We start from the raw sequence: 20,460 nt of genomic DNA on the forward strand, positions 1-20,460 counted from the left end.
CACAACAAATACTCTCAAAAAACAATATCAAAGCCGCTTTTTACAATTCACGTACTTTAAAAAACTTAATAGGTTCCACTAAAGACAAAATTGACGTCATGCAACACAGCGGAGTTTATAGACTCAATTGTACAGACTGCAACGCCATCTACATCGGACAGACTGGGAGGACTTTCGACATTAGGATTAAGGAACACCGTTCATGCTTCAGGAAGAAAGACAACAGATCACAATTCGCCAAACACCTCTTAGACTACAATCATTCCAGCAATTTCACAGCAGACATTTTACACACAGAAACGAAAGGTCGGCGGCTGAACGCTCTGGAGGAGTTGGAAATTTGGGAATCCCTTCAGTCCGGTAATCTTGAGGTGGTCAACGATATCCTTTACCTCTCGCGTTCCCCTCTCCTTAATTTCTTGAATACTTCCCCACACCATCCCCTCCCCCACCAAGGCAGTGACAGTCACCGACCCTCCGTTAATGAGGGTCAACCGTTGTAAACAACCACCCCCCTTTGTACCGTCTGCATCCATTAGTTCCCCCTCACTTTCCTTTCACCCACCAATGATTGCTACCACTCCTCTCCCTGACTTCCCCTACCTGGCTCCTGGCTATATAAGTTGAATAATTTTGTTGTATTGTACCTGAAGATGATGCGCAGCATCGAAACCATGGTCGTGTTACATTAAATAAGTGTGTGGAAGTGCAAAGTTGTTTTTTCTCTTTCTTTCACCCTCACCATGAAAGAATTCCACAAAGTTAAGCCTGAAACTGTTAGCTTTAGAACAAAAAATTACTATGGCATTCGTAACTCTGTGGATACGGTGCATTGCCACTAATTAAAATAAACTTTGCTATGACCCACAGGTCAATTTAATTAAAGGAAAGTACAACTGATTTGCAAATGCAATTGTTCCTCATTATGACCTAGCGGGGAAAAATAGCTGTGTTCTTTTATTGAATTGACTTTTGGATACTGGCAAAGTTTATCTTAATCTTTTGAAACTGAAAAAAAAACAGAATCATGAATTAATAATTCATTTAGGACGTGTTTTTTGCAAGATCCCTCTTTCAATTTTCCGGTAAAAAATAGTCATGGGTCATAATCGAAATATGATAGATAATAAATTAAATATTAATTATAGATTTCTATTTATTTACGTTTACCGCCGCATCAGCTCCAATCCCACGCTCCAATCACGGCAAATCAAGTTAAATATTTGGGGGTTGTTCTAACACCACGCCTTTCATGGGGAGCACATATCAGGACAATATGCGGATCAGCTTTAAAGAAACTTGGCTTCATAAAACGGGTGGTGGGGAAATGTAATGAAAAAGTTAAAGAGAGGTGTTATTTTGCTCTAGTTAGACCTCATTTGGAATATGCCGCAAGTATTTGGGATCCGTGGGAGAAAATTTGGCAAAAAGAATTAGATAAAGTCCAGAGAAAATCCGCTAGATTCGTTAAAAATTGTTATGATAAAAACACAAGTGTGACAGGTCTCTTAGGGGATTTAGGCTGGGAACCACTTGAAGTGCGGAGAGAACAAGCGAGGCTTAGACTTTTAGAAAGGTTCAGAACAAACGAGTTTAAATATGACACTGAAGGAATTATAATGGCCCCACACTACTTAGGTAGATCAGACCACAAAGATAAACTAAGGGAGATAGATTCCAAGACAGATAGGTACAAATACTCATTCTTTCCCCGAACAATCAGTAATCATAATAGCAAGAAACCGAAGTCACTTTAGAAATATTAAAAACGTTGAATTTACAAGTCGGAACAAAATTAAACACTATAGAGATGTTAGGTATACTTTCAGGTGCATGTGTATGTTAGTTGGTAGTTTGAGTGTTTGCATGTGTGTGGGGTGTAAGTGTTCATGCATGAATGTATGCCATGTTTTTTTTTTATATATATGATTTTGTCGTTATTGCATGCGGTTTTTTTTTCTTTTTCTTTTCTAAATTATGGGTGGTGTCCTAGCACCCCCCGCCACACGCCCTTGCGGCGGCTTGCGGGGTATTAAGTAGATGTAGATGTAGATGTAGATCCCTATGTCATCTACGGTTTTCCACTAAGTTCTCATGAGCGGAGAAATGCATAGCTTGGGTGTTATTTTTTTTTAAAAAGGCACTTTTCCCGATTTGAATTCGGAAACCTCCTGCAATTTTCTTTAAAATGAAGCTATCAATTCGGGCCATCAATTTCTCATGTCATAAAACCAGTCTTATATCTACTATTCAATATCTAGCTACTGTTTCTGGAAACAAGGCAGTTAATATTTTCCGAAACACTCTTATTACTTCAAGGCGTCTTATGTCTCTTTTGAGAAATAATTCCTATCTGGTAGGGAAGAACTTTCCCCATAAATCAATCCTTATCTAACCGTGAGCTATTTGTTGAGCATATGAAGAATTTCCCGAGCGCCTGAAGGATCAACTACTGTCCTACGGTTAGTGCCTTATCGCACTTCCGGGGATTTTCTCATAGTCTTTAGTGCGAAATGGTTATCGAGTTTTATACCTGCCGTAGATTTGAATGTGAGATATCAAAAAATTGCACGAATGAGGAGGACTTACTGCGCATATTCCCAGAAATGTAAAATGTGACGAATCCAAAAAAATCCCCATAAAAATGCATATTACACAGTATATGCAAGCTAACATGACAGTATTCTTCTTGGAGCTCCTCTAAGGCTTCCATTAGTGAAATTTTCAATTCATGTCGTGTATATGGCAGCTTTCAGCCGTCTTTGTCATAAGAGATGACCGCTAATATGTATAATGATTTTCTATTTGAATCGGATGCTTTGTAGAAAGAGATGAGCGGTTGTCTAAGGATAACGGAGGGATATCGATTTTAGATAGATAAGAACGCTGATTGTGAGACTAATCCCCAGGTCAGTGATACCGCAGTTATGGTTTCTGAGGCGTGGTCTCATTGAGATATTTGACATATCTATGCGCGTGTAACGTGATAGATGGAAATGGAGAATGTTATCATCACAAGTATTGAGATTCACAATGCAATTACGGAAACAAAATTTGTAAGGTTTTGAGAGAGATCTTTTCCTATTTACCGTAACTGCCTGTTGGGTCCTCTCTCTCCAGGATCATTACTGAAGTAGTTATGGGTAAATATAACTGGAAAATTATAAGTTCTGAAACGCTTAGTTTTTAGCATTGTATTACCTGTTCACTATAATATATTCCGTTCCCTCAGGGAGTTTTGACATTATTCAAAATAATATTATTTTTCGCTTTTAAACCATAGTTTTGAGGTCATTATCATTTGCTGTCAAAACCACATCTAAGTAAGATATGTGGAACTTTCTAAATACCTAAGGAGTATGTACCTAATACCACTGTTATTCTCCTATAAATTGTTAACAACGAATAATGATATTATGTGTTTAACAAATGTTATATATTAATACATTTATATGTGATAATACCAATGCAGCATTCCCACATACCGAACGAGTCTGCCTGCCCTGTCTAATCGCGGCATTACACTTCTTCCGAATATACCCAAGCTCAATTATCTCGCGCAAATTCTTCATTTAGCCAAGACAGTTGTATTCGGAGACGTTGAAAATGCCCAAGCACCATGTAACCTATTTATGTTCCTATGCGACGAACCTAAGTGACAACATTGGCCAGTTACTGATTGGGATGAGTCCTAGGGCTGAAGTCAGTGACGGGTGGCTATGACTTTTTGAATGAGTTTCTCAATATTACAACGAATGAGTTTAACGTGAATTTGGCGGAAATTGCGCCGAGCTAAGTGCAGGGAATTGCGAGTTCGTTCGCTGCGTACACTTCATGGAAACTCTCATAATTGGATATTAAATTTATTGATTGAGTAGCTGGGTGACTTCACCCTTCCGTAAAATGTGCGGTTTCCGGTAAAGGATGTTGTCATCCGCATAACTTCATACATCAACATTACAAAACACGAATATGTAGGGCTTCACATCTTCTTTAATAAATATCAAAATTGGAAATAATATCATTGGAAAAAAATGCCATTGGTTCTTGGTAATAAAGGGGGAAAAGAAGAATGTGTGTGAATGGAAAACTCATCTTGCGACAGCCTAAATTTAGGAATACGATTTTGTTTCCGATCGGAACGTTATCAATTAGATCAATTCCATCAACTGATGTACTTGTAGCGACCAGCAAAGGATACTGTCCGTAAGTGGCGCTGCCCGAAACAAGTGTCGTTAGAGGCAACCCGAAATTTTACGTATGTTGCATAGCATGGGGCAGGAAAAAATTATTAGTTACCAAACGTACACGTATATACTTGCTCTGCATACTGAATCACCAAATAATGGCATCTTCCTCCGTACGAAACAGTGTGTCGCCACTTAGGTATCGGTTTACTATATCATCATCAGGTCTAATATCATCTTTGGTCCTGTACCTCGTGTCACGATAAATATAAACAATTTGGAATCTCACTCTGAAATACGAGGGTCATCCGGAAAGTAGTACCCGTTCGTGAAATAAAGACACAAAAGTAAATATTAACAAACATAAAAAATTTTATTTGAAAGAGGATACTTTAAACTACTTCTCAACATAATCTCCAAGCAAATTAAGGCATTTGTCATAACGTGTGACAAGTTTCTGTATTCCTGCTGCATAGTCCTTCGCCGCCAGCTCATTGAGATACGCGAGGGACCCATCTTGCACAAATTTTTGCATAATGCAGATGGTGTTTAACAATTTCATGAACAATTGTTCGAGAAACATTGGGAAAATGCTCACAGATGTCATCAATTGTGACGCGCCGATCGTTCCTCACGAATTCGTCAACTGAGCTCACCAGTTGGTCTGTAATGACAGACGGTCTCCCCGAACGCTCATCGTCGTGTGTGTTCCCCCTCCCCATGTTGAAGTTGCGACACCACCGCCGAACAGACGACTCGTCCATTACATTGTCTCCATACACCTCCTTTAATTGGCGATGAATATCACATGGGCGAACGTTTCTTGCATTGAGGAATTTAATCACTGCCCTCACTTCACAACTGGCGGCGTTCTCAATTTTTTTAAACATTGTAAACAATCACAGAAACAACACAGGCAATGCTAGCGTCACGCAACTTGGCTCAGAGAAGGCAGACAAGCCACTGAAGCTATCTGACCTCGTCCAGCGGCTACTCGCGTCGTCAGCACTTCATGCGGCACGAACGGGTACTACTTTCCGGATGACCCTCGTATTAGGCCGCTTGATTTTTGAAGATGCCGTTCCATTATGACACGCATGTTTCAGGTTGTATCAAAGTAATACTGCTTCCAATTTTTAATTATTCCATTTAAGGGATACTTAATATTACGTACATTACACTGAGATTTAGACTTCTTATCAATTATAATTACAGTCTATTAAACTTGCAAATGTATTACAAAAGGAAAACTGGTGGCGACAGCGTCAAAATAAATAACGTTAATCGCAATGATCGATTCATGCATTTTAGCATTATACCGCGAGTGCGACTTATGTTTGGGCAAAATCCTATCTTTACTGCACATCAAATCAACATTATTTTCCATCGCTCTTTTCAATTGTCTTTACCCGGGCATAAAAATCAATGACAAAATTACCATGATTATTATTATAGGTATTCTACCGGTTGGGGGAGGTTTTGGATACCCACAGCCTATACAAAGGTTAAAACATACACCTCTCCTTACAAAAATGCACTATGTATTCAATGGTTTCTGGCTCAACTTTGTGGAAGTTCATGTTCATTAAATGAAGAACACAGTGTATTTTTCCACTGTTCTTTATTTTGGCACTTCTAGTTTCGATGCTTATAAAAGTACCTGATGATGAAACCTAACCGTTTAAACTATTAGTGCCAATATAAAGAACAGCGGAAAAATTCATTGTGTTCTTCATTCAATAAAAATGCACTACCTGAAATCGAACATCCCGGCACCACAGTACAATTCCTCTTCATCTCCACATACTTCCTTCCTCCCTTCATTCTGTCCAACATCCCTATCCTGTTTCTGCCCTTTCCTTGTTTTCTTAACATTCTCCCCTCTATCACAGTCTTCAACATCCCATTGCCAATTAATATGCTTTGCATTCATTTTCTCTGTCTCCTTATGATTTCTCCCAGCGATCCCCTCTCCTTCCCCAACATACCAAGCACTTCCTCATTTGTTCCCCTTTCTTTCCACTCCACCTTCTCCATCCTACTCCACACCCACATTTCAAAAGCCTCCAAACTACACCTGCCATCCTGCTTCAATGACCACGTTTCCGCGCCGTACTTAACTACGCTCAATATCAAAGCTTTGAGGGGCCTTTTGTTAACATCCTTACTCAATGACCCCGTCATCAATTCCCTCTGAAGTTAAAATGTGTGTTGTAACATAAGCTTGGATGCATTTAGGAGTGCGATATTAGCCCCTCAAACTGAGTGAAACGCGAGAAGAATAAGAATTATTTATAACTAATATTCTTATCTCCAATGCACACCACACTTTTTAACATTACCCAACCCTGAACCGATTCCTAATATCCCGAATCCTGCGGTGCACCTTAATTTCACTGATTTTTAGGACTAAGCCAAATGTACTGAAAATGACACCCGTGTATAATATAAGGTCCACTGTTTCCTCTATTGCTTAGAGCTAAAATTGCTCGAAAAATAAATGGACAAAAGGATCAAGGCACCAAATATCACAAGAGAAACATCTAGCATTTCTCAGTGCTGATTGCTCACTTTCATTCGAAGTGCTAACTGTGGCTAATTCAAAATGTACTTCTTGTCGAAGTTTGTTACTTCTAAATGTGTGTGCGTCTTATTCTTGGAATTAAAATAAAATATCTTATTAAATGCGTAATATTTTTTTACGCAGTACCCTGTAAGCCATTGCTACGGTTTGTGACAGGGAGTGAATACACGGATTAATTTTGACCCGAATATGACCCTACCGCGGTCGGACAGTGCTATTCTGATCCCTAATGGTTCGTGGAAAATTACACATTAAATCTATCTGCTCTACGCCTAATCTCTCTGACTTTATTGACAGGATCTCTCTTAACGCAGTACGGGTGGGGGGAGTATTAATACTATTTAAAATCACTGATTAAGAGAAATACATACAATTTATGCAAGATACCTGGGCCTAACCAGCGAAAGATAACATTTCTGTTTGACCTTTTCATCACATTTACCCAGTGCTCTTCTAATAAATCCTAATTTTTTGTTAGCTTGTCCACATATTCCCCGTATTTGTTTCACCCAGGATAGGTCGTGAGTGGGGGTAACGCCTAGGTATTTATTTGAGTCTACACATTCCATTTTGTTGTTCCCAATGCAGTGGGCATTCGGGAGGGAATTGCTCTTTTTCCAAAAATTTATCACAACGCTTCTTTTAAGTGTGATATTATGGTAAACCACTGCACTGTCAGTAAATAAACGTATGATCCTAGATTTTTAGATATTTTAGTACCCTGAAAGTTACTGCGAGGGTGTGCGGCAGGGGGTTAATTTTGACCCGAATATGACCCTACAGCTGTCGGACAATGTTATTCTGATCCCTTAACGTAAATTAAGTATAAAAGAGGTCCATTAACACTCCCCTGGGGAACACCTGAAGTAATTTCTACTGCATTTGAGCTAACGCCTACTATCACTACTATTTGTACCCGACCATTCAATAAATCTTTAATCCAACCCCGGATATTTTTATCAATGTCATATGCTTCTAGCTTTGTGTGTAGTTTATTATGGTGTACTTTGTCGAAGACTTCCTTAAAATCTAGGAAAATCGCGTCCACTGGAATATTGCTATTTACTGAAATAATAATATCATGAACAAAAAGCGCAAGTTGTGTGTCGCAGGATATACGCTTTCGGAAACTGTGCTGATTTTTCATCAATAACTCCTCACTCCAAAGGGGTCTCACGATCGAACTACCAATTAAATGTTCCATGACCTTACATGAAATAGATGTGAGGGAAATAGGCCTGTAATTGCTCGGTTCCTCCTTATCTGAGTTTTTAAATATAAGTGTTACATTAGCCGTTTTCCAATCTCTGGGAACCTTGTGATCTACCAACGACTTCTTAAATACCATTTTTTGATACGGTGCTTTCTAATATCATGATCATCATTCAACATGTACCATCTAGATTCCGTATTCTTCCAAGCCAGTATTTGTATTTTTTTCCAAAATTTTAGCTTATTTTTCGTTTTGAATTTGCTTAACGCTTTCCGAAATTCCTTCTCGGCATTCGCCCTAGAAATCTTGTAATCATAAGTGATCTTATTCTTTTTACCACTAGAGATATCATCCACAATATTTTTCATTTTGGCGTGACATAGCCTTTGACCGCGTAATACTTTTCTAACATCCGCGTTGTTCTATCTGGGTTCTCCGTGTTACCTTTTAAAAATTACTGGGAAGGAATTTGCTGACTGCTGAGCGCGTGATCCCAAGGGGGTGATTCCACGTATTGTCAGTATTTCTGTTATTATTATTGTTCTTAAAATTTGCAAATTGGCTCTGTAGCACGTATATAAAACCATAAACACAGCAATCAACCCGAAGGTTGGTTTGGTAGGTGATGGTAGAGTTCACCCAGTACTAAGCCCGACGGCGTGTGACATTCACACATCAGAGTAGGGGGGCCAGTTCCTTTCCCTGTGCCGGTTATGGTTTCCCAAGAAGTTCTGGTACCCGAAAAATCACATAGTTTGGGTGGAGCTGCAGGTGCCCAGAGAGGCTTGTCCGGGAATCGAACCCGGGACCCTCCCAACGCTCTACCCCCTGGACTACCGCGACCCACAAAAATATAAATATATATATAGTATATATATGTATATATACATAGGATAATGTAAACATATTTTCAGATTTTCCAATTTGCAAACTATATATACCCGATTTTAAATGTATCAATAAATAGGGGAGATTTTGATAAAAAATTAATTTAAATTTGAATAAAAGCAATGGGGGACTGTTAGACGTAAGCTCAATAAATACGTACAAAGTATCCTTTGAATGCAGAAATGTTGAACAGCTAACGTAAATGAATCAAATGTTTTATTTGAACATTTTGTTTGTGGAATACCTAAATTCATCACTCCATGAACCATGCAATACTGACGCAAGCGTCAGATATGGTGAAGTTTTGAAAAGAAATACTGCCGTTATTTACTTATATCATTAATGCTGAATATCAAGGTGTGGTTTTTATTTTGAATACGTACAAATCTCTGGAATCACAACGTGTCGCCAACTTTGATCTTAGCCCAACGTCGAACATGATATCGCCCCCCCGATAAAGGTTCACAATCTTGTTTCGCGCGTCCAAATAAGCTCCACCATTCCAAAGAAACTGCGGGAGATGCCGCAACAGTAACTTTTAACGGAGTCATCCGCTAATGTGCATTTTAATGCAACAATTTCAGAGCGTAAAAATCATTCGCCTTGACTGGGACTCGAACCCAGATCCCTCAATATCCGGTCGAGTGCTTTAGCCACTTAAGCTACCGAGGCGTCCTCTTAAACTCTGAAATTTTTGGGGCTTTTAAAGGAACTAGATGTTATGACGAAATACCGTACATACAATGTCACATGCATTCGTAGTCGTGCGCGAGGCGCCACTGTCCACGAGGTTAAAAGCCAACTTTAAACACGTATGGTGTTTTCCCTTTGACAAATTCCAAAGAAACTGCGGGAGATGCCGCAACAGTAACTTTTAACGGAGTCATCCGCTAATGTGCATTTTAATGCAACAATTTCAGAGCGTAAAAATCATTCGCCTTGACTGGGACTCGAACCCAGATCCCTCAATATCCGGTCGAGTGCTTTAGCCACTTAAGCTACCGAGGCGTCCTCTTAAACTCTGAAATTTTTGGGGCTTTTAAAGGAACTAGATGTTATGACGAAATACCGTACATACAATGTCACATGCATTCGTAGTCGTGCGCGAGGCGCCACTGTCCACGAGGTTAAAAGCCAACTTTAAACACGTATGGTGTTTTCCCTTTGACAAATTCCAAAGAAACTGCGGGAGATGCCGCAACAGTAACTTTTAACGGAGTCATCCGCTAATGTGCATTTTAATGCAACAATTTCAGAGCGTAAAAATCATTCGCCTTGACTGGGACTCGAACCCAGATCCCTCAATATCCGGTCGAGTGCTTTAGCCACTTAAGCTACCGAGGCGTCCTCTTAAACTCTGAAATTTTTGGGGCTTTTAAAGGAACTAGATGTTATGACGAAATACCGTACATACAATGTCACATGCATTCGTAGTCGTGCGCGAGGCGCCACTGTCCACGAGGTTAAAAGCCAACTTTAAACACGTATGGTGTTTTCCCTTTGACAAATTCCAAAGAAACTGCGGGAGATGCCGCAACAGTAACTTTTAACGGAGTCATCCGCTAATGTGCATTTTAATGCAACAATTTCAGAGCGTAAAAATCATTCGCCTTGACTGGGACTCGAACCCAGATCCCTCAATATCCGGTCGAGTACCACACCATACGTGTTTAAAGTTGGCTTTTAACCTCGTGGACAGTGGCGCCTCGCGCACGACTACGAATGCATGTGACATTGTATGTACGGTATTTCGTCATAACATCTAGTTCCTTTAAAAGCCCCAAAAATTTCAGAGTTTAAGAGGACGCCTCGGTAGCTTAAGTGGCTAAAGCACTCGACCGGATATTGAGGGATCTGGGTTCGAGTCCCAGTCAAGGCGAATGATTTTTACGCTCTGAAATTGTTGCATTAAAATGCACATTAGCGGATGACTCCGTTAAAAGTTACTGTTGCGGCATCTCCCGCAGTTTCTTTGGAATTTGTCAAAGGGAAAACACCATACGTGTTTAAAGTTGGCTTTTAACCTCGTGGACAGTGGCGCCTCGCGCACGACTACGAATGCATGTGACATTGTATGTACGGTATTTCGTCATAACATCTAGTTCCTTTAAAAGCCCCAAAAATTTCAGAGTTTAAGAGGACGCCTCGGTAGCTTAAGTGGCTAAAGCACTCGACCGGATATTGAGGGATCTGGGTTCGAGTCCCAGTCAAGGCGAATGATTTTTACGCTCTGAAATTGTTGCATTAAAATGCACATTAGCGGATGACTCCGTTAAAAGTTACTGTTGCGGCATCTCCCGCAGTTTCTTTGGAATTTGTCAAAGGGAAAACACCATACGTGTTTAAAGTTGGCTTTTAACCTCGTGGACAGTGGCGCCTCGCGCACGACTACGAATGCATGTGACATTGTATGTACGGTATTTCGTCATAACATCTAGTTCCTTTAAAAGCCCCAAAAATTTCAGAGTTTAAGAGGACGCCTCGGTAGCTTAAGTGGCTAAAGCACTCGACCGGATATTGAGGGATCTGGGTTCGAGTCCCAGTCAAGGCGAATGATTTTTACGCTCTGAAATTGTTGCATTAAAATGCACATTAGCGGATGACTCCGTTAAAAGTTACTGTTGCGGCATCTCCCGCAGTTTCTTTGGAATTTGTCAAAGGGAAAACACCATACGTGTTTAAAGTTGGCTTTTAACCTCGTGGACAGTGGCGCCTCGCGCACGACTACGAATGCATGTGACATTGTATGTACGGTATTTCGTCATAACATCTAGTTCCTTTAAAAGCCCCAAAAATTTCAGAGTTTAAGAGGACGCCTCGGTAGCTTAAGTGGCTAAAGCACTCGACCGGATATTGAGGGATCTGGGTTCGAGTCCCAGTCAAGGCGAATGATTTTTACGCTCTGAAATTGTTGCATTAAAAGCTCCACCATGCCTTATCAAAGTTGCCGTAGGTGAATAAACTATATAAAGCTGAAGCCTTACAACTCTATCAGAATGAGTGAAAACTTACATGTCTCAGATATGGGAGACGAAGAGGAAATAAGTTTTATGCAACTGCTGAGCCTGACAGTTTTGCTATCGGTCATCGGCTAAGTGTCAAATAGTAGTGATTATTTATCCAGAATTAAAACTTAAAGGTGGAGGCATTCAAGAATCGACGCACAATATTAATTGAACTCAGCAAATTTTGGCTCAAGCTCAGAGTAGAACAATCAGTACCTTAAACCGAGAAAAATTGCTAAATCCATAGATTTCTCTGCGAGAGTAATTCATCGAGAAAACAATTCACTGTCATTCTTAACATGACGGCTGCAATTCAAATGAAACTATTCATGTCTGAACACCTGGTGGCCACTCTTTCTTTCTCGTCATCCAAACGTTAGAAATGGTCCACCAAAGTCCTTCAATTTCACAGCGGAAAATCTTGAGAGTATAGCTATACCTACAAAAGCGATGATAAATCTTGTCTCCCAAGTTTTCCCTCCAAAGATAGATATCCTTCTCACCTTTTGCCGATTCAGATTTTTTTCACCGAGCCCCAGTGCTCGCTTTCGGCGGCTCAAGGCGGGCCAATTTCCCGTGGCTTGTGAGGTTTTTCCCCCCTTTCGGAAAATTCCCACATCCACTCTGAAGGTGGATGATTACGTCAAACCCCTTGGGGTGGAACCAAAGTGCGGGAAAAGTTCATGACTAAAAAGAACGATTTTTGGCAAGTTTAGGAAAACATTTTCTCCTCTTCTAGTCTATACCTACTATGTCTACCGTTTGCTGAACTGACATCTGTCTAATTGACAAGAATCAGGCTTGTTATGGTGGAAATGGAGCATGATACTGTCTGGAATGATAGCAATTTTCCACTTATTTCGACATATATTTTGCATAATATCTCATAATGGTGCAATAAATCCGAAGGTCAGATCGAAATAAATACTTTCTTATGTGAAAAATTACTATTATTTCGGAATGTACTGATATTTATCCGTCACTCCCGCTCTTCCAAAGAAACTGCGGGAGATGCCGCAACAGTAACTTTTAACGGAGTCATCCGCTAATGTGCATTTCAACGCAACAATTTCAGAGCGTAAAAATCATTCGCCTTGACTGGGACTCGAACCCAGATCCCTCAATATCCGGTCGAGTGCTTTAGCCACTTAAGCTACCGAGGCGTCCTCTTAAACTCTGAAATTTTGGGGCTTTTAAAGGAACTAGATGTTATGACGAAATACCGTACATACAATGTCACATGCATTCGTAGTCGTGCGCGAGGCGCCACTGTCCACGAGGTTAAAGCCAACTTTAAACACTTATGGTGTTTTTCCCTTTGACAAATTCCAAAGAAACTGCGGGAGATGCCGCAACAGTAACTTTTAACGGAGTCCCAGTCCCAGTCTCAGTCAAGGCGAAGGTTTGAGTCCCAGTCAAGGCGAATGATTTTTACGCTCTGAAATTGTTGCGTTGAAATGCACATTAGCGGATGACTCCGTTAAAAGTTACTGTTGCGGCATCTCCCGCAGTTTCTTTGGAATTTGTCAAAGGGAAAAACACCATAAGTGTTTAAAGTTGGCTTTAACCTCGTGGACAGTGGCGCCTCGCGCACGACTACGAATGCATGTGACATTGTATGTACGGTATTTCGTCATAACATCTAGTTCCTTTAAAAGCCCCAAAATTTCAGAGTTTAAGAGGACGCCTCGGTAGCTTAAGTGGCTAAAGCACTCGACCGGATATTGAGGGATCTGGGTTCGAGTCCCAGTCAAGGCGAATGATTTTTACGCTCTGAAATTGTTGCGTTGGACTCCCGCTCTTATTTTCCACCAAAGCTCTCCGTCCAGAGGTATCACTATTTACCCTGCCTCCATAGTAAACTATAAGTGTTCTATCATGGCGTACTGCTTCTTTAGAAAATTCCGAATTATACTCCAAAAAGTTACTAATCGTCGGGAAAAAACTAGACATGAAGTTTTATGAAATAATATTTATGACAACAGAAATCCGGATTTCACCGGTGGAATCATCGCATATATACAAACATGTAAACATAAATACGTACACAAACACGTGCATATTTCCGTATATTTTTTCAATGTTTTTATCTATGAGGAGATAGCAATCTCCAACCCCCTTCCCTTATCCCTCACTTTATTCCTTCAATTTCCTCTCCTATCCTTTCCCTCTATCCTTCCCCCTCCGCCTCATTCCACCGACAAATGAGGCATAACTATTTTGAGAACATCGTGATTGCTATACCTTAATGCCAGTCAAGTGTTGAAACTGGTCGGTAATGCAGTAAAAAGTGTCTGACATTACCAAGATGTATTTTTTTCAACAAGAAAAACATTGAAAACGAGATAGCCGAGACCGTTGACTTGATTGGCTTTAGGTTTGTAGAGGGGGGGGAGGTAAAACAAGGTTACAAGTAAGGAGAAAGATAAGGAACACACGCTAGGTCATTTGGGTATGTTTGGGAAACAGTGACCCACGTATCACACACAAAAAAGCAAAATTAATAAAAAGTAAAAAAAATAACAGCCACTCGATCACTAGGGTGTGTCAAGGAATAACAGTAACTCTCATGAATCGCATTCATACACACACTCAGGGTTTGTTTTACCCTCACTTTTCTCCCCAAGCTTTGTTTTGCCCCCCCTCTCCTTACAAATCTAGTGCCAATCAAGTTTACGATCTCGGCTATCTCGTTTTCATTGCTTCACGGCCATAGGTACGTTCATTTTATATTTACAAGAAAAATGTTTTTATTGGTTCCACAACATAGCTGGATTTAATAATATATTTATAGGAAAATTGTACGGATTTTGTGAGTAGGCCTTCATAACTTACTAAGATAAAGTCATCGAATTGTTGCTAATGCTTAAAAATTACATGAAACTTTGAAGTATATATTGGTAAAATGCCTAATTAACTAATTATTGCTTGTTAAACTAATAATAATGCCCAGATTGTAATAATCTTAAATATTCTTAAATATAAAGTTATTTACTAATATGCCACATGATATTGGTCAATAATGGAATAGAAGCGTTTCATCATGCTTTATTTTCGTGAAATAGGTTTTATGCAAGCGCCTGTTGCAGGAGATTCCAGATAGATAATATTTAAGAAACTGTTTTTTCTAAAGAGGCGCGAGAGAGAAAGAGTACTCATGTATATATTGTAATGAATAGAGTGTGAAGGAAAGCCTTTTGATTTTTTTTCATTTATTACTAAGATAAGGCAGTGTCACAACAAAATTAGTCAAATTTTCCTCTTAATAAAATAATGTAAATATGAACCTGTATGCAATAATGTATGAATGTGACAGTGGCGTTAGAAATACGATATAACTCATAAGGATTTTACCTCCTATGCTGGGATTGGTCAATATTTATGAAATTAATATAGCTATTAAGATTGATTTTTTCCTTAAATGCTAAAAAAATATCATTCTGTAAAATAAATTTCAAAATCAATAGTAATTATTTATTTTTATCAATTCATTCTGAGTTGCATAGAACCCTTTCCATTGTAAGCGGGAGATCCCCACATGGAACTGTGAATTGACTTTCTTGATAAATTTTCCAATACATCCACTATGTTACGACTTAACTCATTTATCACGAGATAAGAAATCAAGTTTCCATTCAGTTCGTACAAGTCCCAGTTTGCAACTACTCATCCCAAAAGGGATTGCTTCAGAAGTTATGATACACATATCCCTTTGGAAATAAAAGAAACAAATCAGTGACCCTCACGAAGTTGATGGGTATTGGTGAATGCTATGTTCTGATATTATTAAGTTGTTTATATTGATAGTCGTGCACAAAAGCGAAACATCAACACATTAAATATACGATGGTATTATATAAACCGTTAATTGCTTGTATTCTCTGTGGTGATGGGTAAAATTATCCTGTTGGTTATTAACATAGCATAGCAAAATATATAAAATATCGCGTATTAAACAAGACAATAAGCAGGACTAAAAATTAACCTGAGCCGAATCTCCAATATTTTTATGCCATGCATACAATCAATGTCTAAGATTGAAGGCCTATGAATTCAATATCAACACTACAAAAGGTGGAAAACTACTATATCACGGAATTTTAAATGAAGAAGTTATTAATTATTGAGAAGAATTTAGCGGAGTGGTGGCGATGCAGAAAGGTTTTATGTTGAGAGTTTGATCCAGTGACATGCCAACGTACTTAATTATAACACTCTTCTGCAAAAAAAATAAAGTTAAGTCACTCGCATAATTTTTTGCTGAACCTTAAAACATGGGAAACATATTTACCACATTATTTTAATAAGAGACACCGAATTTTGTGGGGATGAATGGATAATGTATGCCTCAAATTGAAAATATATTTTAAACCTCAAAAGGTAAACACTGAGTGTATGCAAGTGTTTATTGTTTGCAAATTTATATGACGTAGGTTCTGATATTTAAAATTTTCTTCTGGTGGCGCTTTTGATTTTCTCTATGGAAACTAGTTGGGGGCGTTAGTGGCCTTGGCAAGTATGCCGTTGAGATAGGGTATGAAGTCAAAGTCGTCTTACAAGTTCTCAACTTCAAAGAGAGTCATTAGACTCATTTAAAATTACTCAAAAACATAGAATATAGGCATGCAGATATGCTAAAATATTTTCATTAAATGTAAACTGGGTGCTTCCCCAGGGCCCATCATTAAATATTTTAAAAATATTGTTCTCATTCGGGAATTTCATAAGAAATTTTTTCGCCAAGAAGTTCTTGCTTGTGATATACAACCAACAAGCAATCCGAAATGGGGAGTATTGAACTGGCAGATGGGATTTTTTTGAGATAATCCTGACAGAAAATTCCCTTATGTATGCTTGGCCTTTGAAACCAGGATCGTAAGCTTCACTTTATCTTTTTCGTCGAGATATAAAGGTATATATCAACATATTATATCGAAGGATAGTATTGTAATTTCTGCTGCATACACGGTATGTTTTTGGATAAATAGCTTTATACCTTTCACACTAGAGGTGGTATTTAATATGAGGGTAAAAAAGAAACTTTACACTTCCACAAATTGTTGTGGAAGTGTGAAGTTTTTTTTTACCCTCATTATGAAGGAATTCCACAAAGTTAAACCTGAAACTAACATTTGGTATTTAATATTTACGTATGCATATACGACGTAGCAAATGAATAACGACAATATGCTGAAAACTTATTCATTTTATGCACGTTCATTTTTATCTACGTCACCCATCCATTGCTGCTCACTTGATCTCGCCGTGACCCGCTCATTCTTCCCTGATCTGTATCTTCCGCAAGAGGAAAACTCTGGGAGGTGGGAGGCTGGTGAAAACGTGACATGGAAGATGGTGTGTGCATAGTCTCGGCCAATCGGTGAGCGGTGCGCTTTTCCTCCCCGCGAGGCCTGCCGAGTAGGTACGCTCGCCGACCGCGGGAACCGTGGACTTTCCGGTTTAGGTAACCGACGCGTCTCGGGCGCCATCATTCGATCAAGACAGCACTCTCAGAGGTGCGCGCGAGGCCGCCGATAACCTTGGTTCAGGTGGGACAGGGTTGCTTGCTCTTGTCGTGCGAGATCACGCAGCGAGGTCACTTGAAAGCACGAGTATACACCTGCACGCGCCTACTATCACGCATGTGTTAGAGTTCACTTCTCAAACATACACATAAACGCTTCGTGGTAGATGTTGCCGCTCGTACGCATTGCATCAATGGTGTGATTGAAGTTATCACTTCTATGAGAAACCGCTTCCATTTATTACGATATAAGATTCATTTGGAATGCGGAATTAATTTAACTTACACATTATTACTGGTTAATTTGTCATGAACAAGATTAAGACATTGTTCTGGAAGCGCCGTAATCAACCCGAAGGTTGGTTTGATTGGTAAAGATAGAGCTCAACTTGGATTCAAGTCAAATGGTGGATGAATTCACACCATCCAAGAACAGGGAAGAGGGGACAGTTCCATTCCCTATGCCGCAAATGGTTTCCCGTGAAAATCCGGTACCCGAAACATCACATATTTTGGGTGAAGCTCAGGGTGCTCAGAAGTGTACTTGGAATCGAACCCGGGCCCTTCGATCAGCAAGTCAAGTGCTCCACCCATTAGAATACCACGTCCCAATTTTTCTGGTAATTCTTGATAATTTAAAATTTGAAGTTCTTCGTTACACGGCAAGAAGAATTAAAAAAAATCGGTCTTCGGTAACTCTGTGGTTTTCCATAAAAGTCATACAAAAGTGGAAGAAACGCTTACAACATCATTAAAAAACAAGACACTACTTGAGTCCCGGGTTTAAAAGAATTATCAAAACAGTCAAGTCCGGAAGATTATGATCATTTATTGAAATCTGGGTCGTGAGTTATGATTTATATTTTTGGTGTTCCGTAAAATGTTATGCAAACAAATTTTTTAGAAGAATATTATTTTAATTTCTTCCGCACACACGGTACGTTTTGGTTACGTCTCTTCTAATTCTTCTCTCTCTCTCTGTAATTCAATAATGCTTTCTTCTCAGGCACAGACCAATATTTTTGGCTGAGAAGAGCCAAAATCCTGGGAGGGATTCAGAAGTGAATAATATTTACCCGGCCTAGCAAACTTCTTTCTTGGCTACTCCACCGCAGGGTGAACTCATTTTGCAAATTTTGCTCAGCCTAATTAATACATGACTCTTAATCGAATTGTTCTGCACCCTACGTAGCCGTTGACTCCCTGTGGTGCCGGTCGCTTCACTGGATGGGTTTGGCCTTGGGCCGCGTTTATCAGAGCTACAAGTTACGTAAAAACTAATACGATACATCAATACATTGATTGTAAAGCACCATTGATTAAACTTATATATATATATATATATATATATATATATATATATATATACAGGTATATATAAATTGGACAGCAGCAAACAATAGAGAAACACATAAAAAGATAACTCAAACGTTATTTCTTCATAATTTCGACGGAATTCTGCTCCGTCTTCATCGGAAGATAGAGAAGTCATTTCTTCTCAAGAAATAACGTGTGAGTGATCTTTTTGTGTGTTTCTATATTGTTTATTGTTGTCCAATTTATTATAATATATATATATATATATATATATATATATATATATATATATATATATATATATATATATATATATATTTATATACATATAAACATAGAAATATAGAATCCTGCTAAGTATTGTAAATTACTGTTATTCGTGATTGTTAATCGTATAGTTAATCTCCAAGTTAAAAAAAACGTGAACCACAAATGACGACCGCTTTGAAAAATTCGTTGTGACCATATTGCTCTCATAAAATATGTATATTGCCTATGCATTAGAGTATAATAAAATCGAACTATATAACCTGAATGCTTTTATTTAAAATGAAAAATTAATAATTTGATCAAATATACTCATTAATACATTATGCTAATTAGCATGTATGTGTACTTGTGTTGGTGTACATTGGCATGTATTTTTTCGTATGTACCTGTAAACTCATATTTGTACTTGAATGGATGGCACCATATTGTCCCCGCTACTCACATACACACTGTGGGACATTGTGAGAATGCGGATGCTTATCTCACTCTCATAGAATAGTCACAGCTTTGATTTTACATCATGTATGCCACAGTGAAAAATTCTGCTCCAATTCCTTCAGATGTCGTCTATCTATCGAATCAAGTCTATTCAAGTTAAACCATTGTCAAGCCAAATAAATCTGTTATTTTAATTTATTCACCGTCATCACAGTACTCAAGCTGATAATGGTTCAGATATGCGACTGTGGAGCTCAGGCCGAACTAATGAGCCGTTCGGTGTATGAAATTCCCACATTTCAGATTAGTAGAGGCATGTTCATATCCCTGTGTCGGCTACCGTTGCGCTCAGAAATATCTGGTGCAGAGAAAAACCGTAATTATATGATGTTCTACAGGGATCCTCCCATCAGTAGACAAATCCTCTACCCAATGGACTGCAACCAAGTAGTGTTAATTATTCACCCTCTCAAATATTACTTACATAAGTCTTCGGATATCTGAAATAGTTACACGGCTATCTTCATATGGCACGGCACTTTTATAGAGTCGAGAGCAAAGAGCACGAAGCTTAGATCAGAAGCGGAAAAGGCGAGAGGGAAGGAGGGTAAGGGAGTTCACATGTCAGTCATCATCCGTAGCCTTCAAAAGAACAACCCGGTGAATTTCGCACGCTTGATTTTGACATGTCGTGGTGAAAGCGGCAATATTCAGGGAAAGTCACGAACCGCTATCCACCCCACTTCCCTCCGGTTTAAAAATTCTCGACGCCGCGGAAAATCTCCCGATTAGAAAGAGAGCATCTCACTCATTGTCGTCCCCCTTTTCCCCTCTGAGCGACACCGCGTAAGCCACCGCCGTCCCACCGCGCCACGCCGAATGAAAGCCATGCACCCGCTCTCCACATGAGCGGGAAAGGATGATATTCCCACGCCGACTCTTCTGGGGACCGCGAGGAACGAGGATGGGACCGTGGTCGATGAGAAGATTTTCGCGGGCTGTTTATGGTTTTCTTTCTCCTTCCTCCCGTGGAG

Source organism: Hetaerina americana, unplaced genomic scaffold (assembly GCF_022747635.1).
Source record: "Hetaerina americana unplaced genomic scaffold, ioHetAmer1.1.p SCAF_32, whole genome shotgun sequence".
Taxonomy (NCBI): domain Eukaryota; kingdom Metazoa; phylum Arthropoda; class Insecta; order Odonata; family Calopterygidae; genus Hetaerina; species Hetaerina americana.